The sequence below is a fragment of the Anolis carolinensis genome, chromosome 4 (assembly GCF_035594765.1).
Source record: "Anolis carolinensis isolate JA03-04 chromosome 4, rAnoCar3.1.pri, whole genome shotgun sequence".
In the NCBI taxonomy this organism is placed as follows: domain Eukaryota; kingdom Metazoa; phylum Chordata; class Lepidosauria; order Squamata; family Dactyloidae; genus Anolis; species Anolis carolinensis.
The window spans coordinates 167393473-167408086 of record NC_085844.1 but is presented as its reverse complement, the minus strand read 5'-3'; the positions used below and the strand labels follow the sequence as shown (position 1 = coordinate 167408086).

The window sequence follows — 14614 nt, the reverse complement described above, 5'->3', positions numbered from 1 at the left end:
CAGAACTAATTAAGACATGAGCTTTCTAAGCAATTATTTTTCAGAAGGGTGGTGAAGTGCCTTTGGGTATTATTTAAACACATATAAATACACAGAAACAACCCCCCACACCCCATAAAGAGAACATTTCTATGGAAATCTCATTTAAGATACTATAGGTAGGATATTGCTAGACAATATCCTGCTTCCTTTGTGCTGCCAGTAGTTTTTTTTAAAAATGAAATCCTCTTCTAGAGTTCATAAATAGGCAAAGAACTATCTGCAATTTTGTTTGGGCCACAAATAGATTTTTAGTGCCTTACTCTGAGTTTGTGAGAGGTTGTCTTTACCTCAGAGCAAGCAGCAAAGCAGATTAGGCTCCATTTCCCCACCTCCCCTGAGAATGGCGGCAGGTTGCAATACTTTACTGAGGGAAAGAAGTGTCTCAGCTCTTGCCTCCACTGCTCTTCCTTTCTCTTTGCCCCTGGGTTTCCTCTGTTGTCTCCTTCTCTTACAGAGGGAAAAACGCCATTCCTTTCCCTCATTTGTGAAGAGAAAATTAAGCTTCGCTATGAAAACCCCACAACAATTTCATGGTGAAGCTGCACTTCTCCTTTACTAGAGAGGGAAATGAATAGTAGAAAGCTGAGGATTTTTCCCACCGGCAGAGAAGATAAGAAGCAACCCAGAGACAAAGAAAAAAATAAGAGTGGCATAGCCAAGTTTCTCCCTCACAAGCAAACTTTTCCGAGTTGGCGGTATGGCCAGCAAATGGGAAGGAGACAACAAAGGCAAAGAGAAAGGATGAGTGACAGAAGCAAAAATTGAGGCTCTTCTTCTTTACTCTCTCCTTCTCCCTCTAAAATGGCTAATCCAGGGGTCCCCAAACTTTTTAAACAGGGGGCAGTTCATGGTCCCTCAGACCATTGGAGGGCCTGACAATAGTTTTTTTTTATAAAACTATGAAAAAAATCCTGTGCGCACTGCACATATCTTATTTTTAAGTAAAAAAACAAACGGGAACAAATACAGCCTCAATGTTAATAATAATAATAATCATCATCATAATCATCATCATCAAAATAATAAAGAGGATTGGAAGAGACCCCTTGGGCAATTTAGTCCCACCTCCTTCTGCCTTTGTGCACCAAATACACTAGCAAAGCAACCCTTAATAATTAATTAAATAATAATTAAAATACAGTTATAACCACAAGCAAAGCTTTGGAAGGCACGCACTGGGTGGAGGTGGGAAAGGTGCGTGCGGCACAAGTAAGGAGGGGGGAAAGGTATGCACCTTTCCCTCCTCCCTCGCCCTGTACGTGCCTTCCTCGGTGGCAGAGGCAGCAGGAAAGGTGCATACGGGACGAGGGAGCTGCTGCCATGGGGGCCGGATAAATGGCTTTGATGGGCCACATGTGGCCCGCGGGCCATAGTTTGGGGATCTCTGGGCTAGTCTAATGTTAAACTTTAACATAATTTGGAGCCCAAGATACCAACTTTCCTAATTAAAAGTCCATCATTCCTTAAAATGTAATCTCCGATCCCCACTACTTCAACAGCATCCCCAGGGCCACGTTTCTAACTGATACCAGCACTTCCAGCATCTTCATTGGATCTATTGGTGGTGTCCCCTTTGTCACTAGTTTATTTATTTATTTATTTATTAGTTACAGTACTTGTATCCCACCCTTCTCACCCAACAGGGGACTCAGGGTGGCTTACAATAAAAGCACATATATAAAATAATACAGAACATTCAATCAATTAAAATTAGTTAGTTTGGTAAGTTTGGTGCATACAGAAAGGAAACATGTAGGGATAAAACACCTGGAGGAGGTAATGGCCAATTCCAATTGCTTATCTGCTGTAGAGCTGAATGAGAGCTTCCTCTCTAAGGCTTAGGCTCAGAGCCTCTGTGAACCTCAACAAAGCATTGTGAAGGCTGCATCCGCACCCGGGGCACACGTTGGGCGGCCTGTTGTAACCGTTTCAGCAATCTTCCTTTACAGAGGATGTGCACAGTTCCTTAAAGGAAAGAAGAACAAATAAAACATGAGATATCCTTGGATACCTGATATGGGTGTTTTCCAGGAGACAAAATATGAGGTGGAGCTTTGTCTGTTCATTTTTTTCCTGAGGCTAATAAAACAGTTCTTATAAATGGAGTTTATGGAAATTTGTTGTCTAAAAGCAAGAGCAACTTTGATACACATGTTCTGGCTAACCAAATATAAATAACTTTAAAAAAATTATTTAGAGGTTATAATCCACCTACTTACTAACTTTCAACTCTCAATACAAAGCATGACTTGTTTTGTCTAGCTGATAGCTGGCCCCTTTAAACTACAGAATTACGGCACTATGATTCCTCTTTAATTGTGATGGTTCCATCCTGGCAGTTATTGTTTATGGAGTTGTATTCAGAACCTTCATCCAGAATTAATGAATCATGGAACAAAAACTTTATGAAAACTCATAATTAGATTTAGGCATTTCCATATGTAACTAATGCATTGTAATTTTGCAATATTTCATACAGTACTTACAGAAAATATCGAATACTTTTACAAGTTATACTAAGCTAAAACAAGTAGGAGTAAATGGAATATTACCCTTTCAATGCCTGCTTGTAAGTGTTATCCAACATGAAACTGTTCCATAATGAAAGCACCAATTATACACCACTAATTAAATGTTGCCTTTCTCTACCAGGTTCAAAGAATTAAAAGTGAGAATTAAACCAGTAGTTACATCTTGAAAAAAAATAATTAAGAGGAGACTATGGTGTACATAACAAAGATACATAATAAAGTCAGCTACTTCACCTATGCAACTACACCCAATACATACAAATTATTACTTACTTGTACTGGCATGAGAAAGCACCATGGCACATTTGGAAAGAGAAGGGAGAAACTGTCTGAGGGCTCTTCCAGATAGGGCCCATATACCAGCCCTGTTGTATTTTTACAAAAGCGAATTATTGCCCCGAATTCTTGAAAGGCCCGGTTCTAATGGGGTATGGACCCTGTAGGAACTCACTCCCGGATAGTCCTGGGACTACCCAGGTGTCCATCCCCACAGCCCACCTCGGTTCTTCAAGCTTCCAAAAGCCCAGAGAACCAAGGAGGGCACCCCCAAAGCCTAAAAAATAAAGGAAAACTTACTGGGTCACCATTAGGTTTCTCTGGAGCCCTCTTGGTATGTACCAATGATGCACCAGGAGGCAGGGGAAAGTCGCTCCTGGTTCCCCTCCCTCGCACCTCCCGGCATGTCATTGGTACATTCTAGGAGGCCTGCCCAGGGGCATCATGGTGACCCGGTTCATTTTCCTTTATTTTTAAGGCTTTTTGGGGGAGAGGGGTTGGGTGGCTCGATGCCAGCCCAAAAGTTTTCGGAATGGCATGGGGGCAAAGCCCATTTTTTCCCTGGGGTGTGGGGAATTTTTTATTAATTAATTTTTATTTACATATATTAACAACTTACAGTTAAGCAGAACACAAAAGAATTTTACAAGCACATAACCCCACCACCAAGGCCTGAACAAGTATCATTTCCTTTACCATAAGATTTATAAGTCAAGCACTGAACAAATGTCATATCCAAAATTCCTGACTAACAAGGTTGTATTGTTTTCCTTTTTCACTTTTTAGAACATATTTAATAAAAACTGACCAGTATAAATCAAAATCGGATCTGTTAGTTTCTCCTCTGAACACCCTCATTTCCACTGATAATTTATAATTTAAGGCTACATTCCATACCTCTCCATACCATGCTCCCAAGGATGGAAGGGTGTGGGAACTTAAACTCACTTTGGAGCGAGTTTCTTTAACCCACTCTGAAACAGGTTTAACCTACATCTGGAAGCGAATGTCTGTAAGAGTAGTTCCATTTTACTCTCCCTGAACAGATTCTGTTCCAGATGGTCATTTGAACTTAAATATGTGCAACTCTGTTTCCCTGTCACTCTTTGTGTCATGTCTTCTAAATCTTCTTTGTTGACTTGTTTGATTGGCAGCACATGCATGCTGGTGTTAGGATAACATTAAAAAAATATAATCACACACACACCTTCCTGGGCACTAAATCCTCTTGAAGCTGCTTCAGCTTCAGCAGACACTTACAGAACCATACAGGAAGATTACTATTCTGAACAAATATATAAATCAGGAAAAAAACTCTACAGGCATATCTATGCTATTTTCAAAGTGGCATAGAACGAAGTGAATTCAGTGTATAGGTGATTAGTTTGATAATCCTGGATCTGCTTTGAGACTCAGATGGTAATTACACTCACCGCAGAGGTTGTTCTCAAACCAGTTCCAAGATCCCCTCCATAATGCACGTGTGCATCAGTCACATGCTGCAGGTATCTGCACAGCGATTTGCATTCTGCAGAGCTGATTTCACCATGCAATATGATGTATGTTAGATCATGCTGATGATACATTTTGGACTCTATTTCAAAGTATCCATCAACTTTTTATCTTTGTTTAAAGGGCTTAAAGTGTGCCACAGAGTGCTTTCATGGTGTGTGCTGTATAGCTGCTGCACTTTGAAGATGCCTCCAAACTGCCAATGCAGATGTGCCCAAGAAAATTGGAAGCAACAAATGGATAAGGCCCATTCTGTCTGCAAAAATGAGACCAGAAGTAGATTGTATTACAGAACTAGTAATATAGGTCCTTTCGACACATTAGGTCATCAGATTTCCCATTTCTATGATGGTTGTGAAAGCTGTATAGTGAAGAAAGCTGATAGGAAGAAAACCAACTGATTTGAAATGTAGTGCTGGAGAAGAATGGACTGCTAAAAAAGACAAATAGTGTAAAAGAACAAGTCAAACCTGAACTTTCCCTGAAAGCTAAAATGACTAAATTGAGACTGTTGTACTTTCAACATATTGGAAGACATGACTCATGAGAAAAGGCAATGCTTGTTAATAAATGAGGCAGTAAGATACACTACATTAGAGAGACTCAATCAAAGAAGCTATATACTTGAATCTGAAATACCTGAACAGAGTGGTAAATGAGAGAGTGATTTGGAGATCTCTCATTAATAGTGTCATCTTATCAGCTAACAACAACACATACATTGGGTGTCCCAGAATCAATATACATGTTGGGCAAGTGAGCTTTTTAACAAAAGACCCTCCTCATAAATGTATAGCAAATTATTAGCAGCAGTGTGACCCAGCACCAGTAGCCAAAAGTGATAAAAAGAACAAAAATACACAGAACAATGTTCGTTAGAAGGCTTTTCTTTATAGAAAAATAATATGGTTGCACTATTTACAAGAACAAGGTTTCTAAAACATGAAGTTATTTATACACTTCTTTCTTTGCTTCCACGATGGGCTTCTTTCTCATGCAGATAAACAGCTTCTAACTTCACTCTTACAGAGTCCTCTTACAACAAACTTACACAGGAGTTTCACACAGTAGCTTTACACACAGCAGCTTTCATATGCTGCGTCTTTACACATAGCGGCCTACTTCACACAGAGGCCTCCTGCCGCTGTGACTGACTAACACTGTGGTCTACCTCATACTGAGGCATTCTTTCACTCCTCAGGATGACATTAGCTTTAACGGCAACAGACTTCGGCCTACTCACTTTTCTCAGAGCGATGCTAGCTTATTTAACCCTTTCAGTGCTTGACTCACATTTCTGTAATTAAAAATACTTAGTTAATTTTTAATATTTCTGACAATACACACCCATAACCAGGAGCCCCCCAGTGGCGCAGCAGATTAAACTGCTGAGCTGCTGAACTTGCAGAGTGAAAAGTTGGTGGTTTGAATCCAGGGAGTGAGGTGAACTCTCACTGTTAGCCCTAGCTTCTGCAAACCTAGCAGTTTGAAAACATGCACATGTAAGTAGATCAATAAGTATTGCTCTGGCGGGAAGGTAACGGCGCTCCATGCAGTCATGCCGGCCACATGACCTTGGAGGTGTCTATGGACAACGCCAGCTCTTCGGCTTAGAAATAGAGATGAGCACCAATCCCCAGAGTCGGATTTGACTAGACTCGGTAAAGGTAAAGGGGCAAATCTTTACCTTTATCTTTGGAGACTAGGGTTTAATTCCCTCCTTAGCAATTGAACCCCTTGGGGCAATCTTGGGCAAGTCACACATTCTCCATACCAGAAAACTCCATAATACAGTTTGCTTTAGAGTTGTCATTTCTTGGAAACAACTTGAAAGCATACAACAGTATTAATTACTAGTGACTGAAATTGAGAAAGAAATGCATTTTTAAAATACCGACTACAGCTATCCATATGGTTCTAATTACTGTATTTAGCTCTTGCTTTTAAGTGACGCCAGTTTTACCAAACAATTGAGCAATCCAGGTTATAACTCTGAGCATATTCACCAATGATTGAGATTTCTTTTGATTCTGTACAGGAAATAATTTGTGGTGATGTTTTAATTTATTTTTCTGTCTCAAGAGAGGGGAACATTGTTTACAGAAGTGCCATCAACTGGACAACAAAAGGAAGACCAAGAAAAATTGTCAGGAAGTTTTCCTTAATTAGGAGCTAATCTGGAGACCTCTGCAGGACAGTTAAGAAAATGCATGTTGGATTGCTGGATTTTTCCATTGTGCCTAAGAAACATATTTAGAGGTAGAACTGTTGGCTGTCCAACAAAATATAATGAATTCCCAAACCCACAAGTAGCAATATCTTTATTTGGCCTACTTGGGCTATCAGATGTGGGAACAGCATGTTTTTTCCTATGGTGCCAGGGTCCAATACATCCATCCATCCATCCATCCATCCATCCATCCATCCATCCATCCATCCATCCATCCACCCACCCACCCACCCACCCACCCTTCCTTCCTTCCTTCCTTCCTTCCTTCCTTCCTTCCTTCCTTCCGCTTGCTTGCTTGCTTGCTTGCTTCCTTGCTTGGAAATTACCACAGACCAACAGCCAGGGACCATCCAAAGTTCATCACTTTAAGTAACCCATGCTATAAGATAATCAAAGACAATATATCAATGTATTGGTAGTAGTAACATGAATAAATAGTAGTCTTTAGAGTGTCACAAAGCTCTTTTTCTGTTTTAACAAAGGACCATGTCTAAAGAGAGGTGGAATTGTCTTCTTAGAACCTTAGAACCTATGGAGGGGGAGAAAGTGGGGGAAAGTGGAGGGAATACTCATATATTGTTCCCTATTTTTGAGCTGCCATACCTTTCTGTCTTCAGGTTTAATGAACTCCCTATATGCAATGCTGAAAGCAATGGGTCTTACTTTTGAGTGCAGTAGGCTCTGCAAATATTGTAATAAAAGCTTTTGTTACTTGAGATAATTCTTCTATAGGGATCTCTATACCCTCCAGCATGACTCTATGGTTGAAAATGATCAGAGATTGGCTCTGGAGGACTAGATGTGTTCTGGCAGAAAATGATCATAGAGGCATGCTGGAGGATCTAGAGATTCTAAGATTGAATCTACAGGATCTGATCCCAGATTATCTGCTTTGAATTGAATTATATGAGTCTCCACTGCCAGGTAATCTGGGATCAAATCCTGGGATATAGAGTAGTGTAGAATGAGCCTTCGGCTCCTGTATAAAATCCAGATTGAACGGGATTATATGGCAGTGTGGACTCAGATAATCCAGTTCAAAGCAGATATTGTGGATTATCCGCCATGATATTCTGGGTTATATGGCTGTGTGGAAGGGCCCTCAGAGAACATATTAATCAAATTCACAATTTCTGGAAGAAGCTGATCAAAGTGTCACCCTGGAGAACCTAGGATGCACATCCATTGTGGTTTTAATGTGTTTTGACCCCACTTGAACTGCTAAGGCTCAATGTTATGCAATCCTGGGAGGCGTGGTTTGGTGAAGCATCAGCACTCTTTGGCAGAGCAGGCAAAAGATCTTGCAAAACTACAACTTCCATGATTCCACAGTATTGAGCCATGGCAGTTAAAATTATTTCAAACTGCAATGATTCTACAGTTTAAGTGTACCCAGAGAGAACAAATTAAATCCACAAAAGTTAAACCTGCAAATGTAGGAGGCGGACGATACATAATGTTTTTATTTATTTATTTATTTATTTACATCACTTCTACCCTGCCTTTCTCTCCGAGGAGACTCAAAGCGGCTTACAGTAAATAGGCAAAAATTCAATGCCCAAAAACAATGTAAAAACAACAATTCATATAAAACAATCTACAAAACAACAGTTCATATAAAACAGATACCATTACAAAATAAAATCACATTATATAAAATTTTAAGAATGTCCAAGATTAAAATCCATTCATCCAGAATCCTCAAGTCTTCGTACAGGTCATGTAAACTCCATGTTCTCATTCATTAAAAGCTTGCGTGCACAACCATGTCTTTAAGGCTTTCCTGAAGCCTAGGAGAGTTGTTTTTCAAAGGGTGCTCACGTTTTTGAAAGATTAAATTCACATAGCAAAAAAACTGAGTGCTGTAGCAGGTGAAAGAATCATGACAAAGGGCTAGTTTTGGGAACTCTGGGTGCATCTACATGAGATGTCCCCAAACTAAGGCCTGCAGGCCGGATGCGGCCCTCCAAGGTCATTTACCCTACCCCTGCCCTAAACAACTTGAAGGCACACAATGACAACAATCCTAATTAACTTGACTATCTCATCAGACAAAAGCAGGCCTACACATTCCATTGGAATACTGAAATTGTTCTTAATTTTAAATATTGTATTGTTCTTTCATGGGTTTTTTTTTTGCACTAAAATTAGATATGTGCAGTGCACATAGGAATTCATTCATGTTTTTTTCAAGCTATAGTCTGGTCCCTGCAAGAGTCTGACGAAATGTGAATCAGACCTTTGCTTGAAAAATGTGAGAACCCCTGATATACACCGTAGAATGATTGCAGTTTGGCCCTATATTAACCACTATGACTCAAATCTATGAAATAGTGGCAATAGTGGTTTGCTGAGGCATCAGCTCTCCTTGGCAGAGAATGCTCAACACATTGTAAAATGATGACTCCCAATGATGAGGAACTGGAAAATATAGATTTTAGACATATATTGTATGCACATTAGAAGCAGTGAAATGTAGAAAAATCATGCTCTCTCTGTACCAGACACAAAGAATGTGCAAGGGGTCTGTGTGAATGTACAAGCTGGCAGGATAGGGAGAAGGGGGGCTGTTATCTATACGTACATTCCATTAGAGGGAGAGCGGACTTCTTGACAAGGCAAAAGTAGGCCCCTGATTGATGTACTATAGCTGAGCCGTAGTTATCTGTAACTTGTTACAGGCTTTTAGAGTGCTTAGACAGGAAACTGTACCCCTGTTCATAATCTTAAGAAGTATATTACTTCTGCAGGAAGACCTCACTATTCCTTTGTATTTCTTTCAATTACATGTCTATCAAAAGCGAAGGGATGTCTCCATTTAATACTGGGATTTTTGTTTGGTTTTGAAGCTCAGAGGAACACTGGTGTCAAACTGCATTACCTCTATAGAGCAGGCACGGGCAAACTCCGGCCCTCTAGGTGTTTTAGACTTAATAATAATAATAATAATAATAATTTTATTCTTATATCCCGCCCCATCTCCCCGGAGGGACTCGGGGCGGCTTACATGGGGCCATGCCCAGACACGACAGCACAAATCAGATAAAACATTAAACCGAGCAGTAAAACTTCAACATGATTAAAAACAGTCATAAAAGTCAATATACACAATAATATTAAAATCCCGATTTGGGTCAAAAGATCCAGGCCAAGGTGCAAAGCAATATCAAGTTATCAAGGAGGGATAATTATACAGCAGGTGTAATACTTAAAGTGCTGAATGAGTCCAGTAGGCTGTTAGGACTTGCGGAAGTTGAAGTCCAAAACACCTGAAGGGCCGAAGTTTGCCTGTTCCTGCTATAGTATAGGATGTGTCCTCTGAGGCTGGATATGCACTACCATATCATCTAGTTTCTGAATCCAGACTATCTGCTTTAATTACACTGTTACACAAACCGGGGGAAAAAAATCTCTTTCTGGCTTGAAAGCGATTTCCTGTTCAATTGTGGGTACTTACTTTGAAAGTAGTTGTTATACAGTAGAGTTTCACTTATCCAAGCTAAATGGGCCGGCAGAAGCTTGGATAAGCGAATATCTTGGATAATAAGGAGGGATTAAGGAAAAGCCTATTAAACATCAAATTAGATTATGATTTTACAAATTAAGCACCAAAACTTCATGTTATACAACAAATTTGACAGAAAAAGTAGTTCAATACACAGTAATGTTATGTTGTAATTACTGTATTTACGAATTTAGCACCAAAATATCACGATATATTGAAAACATTGACTACAAAAATGGCTTGGATTATCCAGAGGCTTGGATAAGTGAGACTCTACTGTACTTAATAAACTTTGTTCTTGTGGCTGCCACAAAGTATGTTGACTTGGCTGACACTCCATGAGATATTCAGGTCCAGGCTATTTGGCTAATTCGGGTCCTGGCAATTTGGCTGACTGCACCTCCTTGTACGAACCTGCCTGGGCCCTGAGATCTTCAGGAGAGGCCCTTCTCTCAGTCCCACCTCCATCTCACGCTTGGTTGGTGGGAACGTAAGAGCGGGCCCTCCTTCTTGGTGGCTGTCCCTCGACTCTGGAACTCCCTGCCCAGGGAACCCAGAATGGCTTCCTCCCTGATGTCCTTCCCACGGCAGGCTAAAACCTTTTTATTCAGGCATGCTTTTAAAGATGAGTCAGGGGATGCAGTGGTTTTTAACTTTGGATATGTTTGATGGATTTTAACTGAGTTTTTGGAATACTGCTTGCGATTAATTCTGTTTTAATGTCTGTATATTTTAAATTGGATACCAATGTTTTGATGTCAAGCCGCTTTGAGTCCCCTTTGGGAAGATAAGGCGGGGTATAAATATAATAATAGTAACACTCATGGACAAACGATAGCAAAACGTGCTGCAGGATGTCCCAGACAAAACAAAATTTTGGCCATTTAATAAATTTTCCCCATTTTTTAAAATGACAGAACCAATTAGGAAATGACATTTGTGGCTCTGGAACACAAATCATGTTACATAGGGTTACATGAGTCTAGGGGCCCTTTCACACCGCCACATAACTCAGAATATCAAGGCAGAAAATCCCACAATATCTGCTTTGAGCTGGAATATATGGCAGTGTGGACTCGGCCTTCACACACAGCCATATAGCTCAGAATATCAAGGCAGAAAATCACACAATATCTGCTTTGAACTGGATTATCTGAGTCCACACCAACATATATTCCAGTTCAAAACAGATTATGTGGGATTTTATTCCGCTGTGTGGAAGAGGCCTCAGATAACCCAGTTTAAAGCAGATATTCTGGGATTTTCTGCCTTGATATTCTGGGCTATATGGCTGTGTGGAAGGGCTTTGGGATATCGGAGTCCACACTGCTATAAAATCCAGTTCAAAGCAGATAATCTGGATATAGATAATCTGGATATAAGGGGCTGAGGAAAGCATAATACAGTGGAGTCTCACTTATCCAACACTCGCTTATCCAATATTCTGGATTATCCAACACATTTTTGTAATCAATGTTTTCAATATATCATGATATTTTGGTGCTAAATTCATAAATACAGTAATTACTACATAGCATTACTGCGTATTGAACTACTTTTTCTGCCAAATTTGCTGTCTAACATGATGTTTTGGTGCTTCATTTGTAAAATCATAACCTAATTTGATGTTTAATAGGCTTTTCCTTAATGCCTCCTTATTATCCAACATATTCGCTTATCCAACATTCTGCTGACCCGTTTATGTTGGATAAGTGAGACTCTACTGTACGTTGGCCAGCCTGGTGTGAACATGGGAGGCTTCTTCACTCCTTGAGGGGGGAAAGCGAGGCCTATGAATCCCACTCTGTCCGCTGGACTGGGGCCTGGAGGAGAGAACTAGGCCGAGGCGGGCCTCCGCTCTTCGGGGCCTTTCCTGCCCTTCGCCTGGAGATGGCGCCCACACCCTCCTCCTCAGTGGGAGGCTGGCTGGCTGGCTGGCTGGCTCCATGGGCGGGAGTTCCAGGCCCGTCGGAGTTGAGCTGAGGGGCGGGAAAAGCCTCCTCTTCTGCCTGGAGAAGTTGTCACTCGAGTCTGGCGCGGCATAGCCCTTCTGGGAAAGTCAAGGCCTCGCAAACGGTAAACTTCGGAGCTTCCCTTGAGGCGGAGAAACTCGGGGGGAAAGTGTAGGGCTGAGGGCAAAGGCCTCGCGTTCCTGAGGGAGGCCCTTCCCCCCCTCATTTCGGGATATTTGCGTGGGTTTCTCTTGGCTCTACTGCAGGCATGGGCAAACCTGGGCCCTCCAGGTGTTTTGGACTGCAACTCCCACCATTCCTAACATCCTCAGGCCCTGCTTAAGCGGCTGAGGGGGGAAAGGAAAGGGCCTGAGGCTGTTAGGAATTGTGGGAGTTGCAGTCCAAAACCCTTGGAAGGCCCAAGTTTGCCCCTGCCTGCTCAACGCGGTAGAATTAATGGTAATTACACTGGTTTCAAACTGCATTAATTCTAGAGTGTAGATACAGCCCAAGAAAGGAATTACTACTTCAGTTTATAGTAACCATGGCCCCATCTACCATGATCATTTAATGCATTTTCAAGAAAGTGGTTTTGCAGTGCAGATGATTACATAGGACATCCTGGAACCAGTTTGAGACCCAGGTGGTGATTCACAAACCACAGACGACTGATGCACTTTAAGGACTTTCTTTGGTGTGCTTTTGTGGGAGTTTGTTGTCTGGCGACACCACAGTTTGAAGTTCACATCAAACTGCATTAAATGTATATATTGTAGATATTTTAGATGGAGTTCCATATCCCCTGTCGTTCCCTCCCTGCCCTGGGACTCAGGTCTTGCAATTTATGGCCCTGGTTTCTTTGACAGTATATCCATCCATGTGTGTCAGACTTCCAGTTTCCTGTGGACTTACGGCAACCTCACTAATTGCTTAGGGTTTTCTTAGGCAAGGGATCCTCAGAGGTGGTCTTACAGCCTACAGCAGTGACTATTTCTTGGCCGTCTTTCTGGCGTTACAGAAGATTCTTCTTCCTAAAAGTACATTGCTTCTTTCAGGGCTGCTACACCCAGGGCCCTTCTACACAGTCATATAACCCAGAATATCTAGGCAGAAAATCCCACACTATATGCTTTGAACTGAGTTATTTGAGTCCACACTGCCATATATTCCAGTCCAAAGCAGAAAATATGGGATTTTATTCAGCTGTGTGGAAGGGCCCTCAGATATCCTGGCTAGGGATTTCTCAGAGTGAAAGTCCAAAAGGTCACCTTCCCCCCATGCACTGGAACCGGTCTAGCATTAGGGGTTGAGAAGGGACAAAGGTCAGATATTTCTGTCTTCAAGTCACCTGTTGACCGTATCAATTTCACAAGGTTTTCTTACACAAGGAATCCTCAGAAATACAGACCATCTAAGTACTAACCAACAATGACCCTGCTAAGCTTCCAAGAACAAACAGGATCAAATGCCTTTAGATCCAGGGCCCTTCCACACAGCCATATAACCCAGAATATTAAGGCAGCAAATCACACAATATCTGCTTTGAACTGGATTATCTGAGTCCACACTGCCATAGATTCCAGTTCAAAACAGATAATGTGGGATTTTATTCAGATAACCTACTTCAAAGGAGATATTCTGGGATTTTCTGCCTATATGGCTGTGTGTACGGGCTCTGGGTTATCAGAATCCACACTGCCATGTAATCCAGTTCAAAGCAGATCATGTGGGATTTTATTCAGCGGTGTCAAAGGTGCCTCTATTTACAATTGGCCCTCTGTATCAATAGATTCTGGACCCACAGATTGAACCATCCACAGCTTGAAAATAAAAATGTGAATGACTGACAGAGTTTAGGAATCTCTTTTTTAAACTAATCTCATGGTTTATCACTTTTCTGAAGCATTCTGTCTGAGAATTCTAAATTTGCAAAAGACTAATTTGAACGAATACATTCGAAGACTTCTATCTCTTAGAGGTTGTGTACACATTCGGAAAAAACCAAAATGTTGAGGTATTTTTGTTCTGTATTGTCAAATTGTAAGTGATAAGATTCTTGCTTAAGTGCTCTTTCGCAACTTTCCCACACATAAACTTCTGTACATATAGAAACAACTGTCCAAATCCAAATGCTCCATGGTTGTCTGCCATAGTGACAGGAGAGTGACCCAGGCCTGATCTATCCCCTTTCCCCTGAATTGGTGAATACAGGAAAAACAGATGTGTGGACAGCAGACCAGTTCAAATTAGAGCCAGCCATATTGACTACACTCACCTTGAAGTGCAAGGTTGCTTCAGAGTTTTACCTGAAACATTCCCAAATTGTCTGAATAAAAATGTCCTTTGGTAACTGGTAGACTACCTAGTGCCTGGATGGGTGTCCAACTCCTTTTCATAGAGGGCCAAATCAGCCTTATGGTTACCTTCAAAGGAGCATTGAATCCACCGGCGGAGAATCAGTGGATACAGAGGGCCAACTATTTTCTTGTTACATAGTGTTCGGTGCTCAGTGTTAATCCAGTTTTGGTCCCTGCATGTTATTAAATGACAGCTCCCATCACCTTTG

At 41.2% G+C, this 14614-nt stretch overlaps 2 protein-coding genes across 4 annotated transcripts in view; one reads left to right on the top strand and one right to left on the bottom strand.

The window, feature by feature from the left end:
- The window catches only part of wls (Wnt ligand secretion mediator), a 112562-nt gene that overhangs the window by 75026 nt on the left and 22922 nt on the right, over positions 1-14614 (bottom strand). Inside the window, exon 2 of the mRNA XM_062978174.1 lies at positions 1810-2007. The gene's annotated coding sequence lies outside the window, so the exon portion shown is untranslated. The remainder of the gene's footprint in view (positions 1-1809; positions 2008-14614) is intronic.
- The window catches only part of LOC100555942 (methylcrotonoyl-CoA carboxylase beta chain, mitochondrial), a 52975-nt gene continuing 50355 nt past the window's right edge, over positions 11995-14614 (top strand). For 2 of the 3 annotated variants that reach the window (XM_062978171.1, XM_062978169.1), the window contains exon 1: positions 11996-12172. The gene's annotated coding sequence lies outside the window, so the exon portion shown is untranslated. Of the gene's footprint in view, positions 12173-14614 lie in introns of all 3 variants that reach the window. The other variant, XM_062978170.1, reaches the window with a different exon arrangement.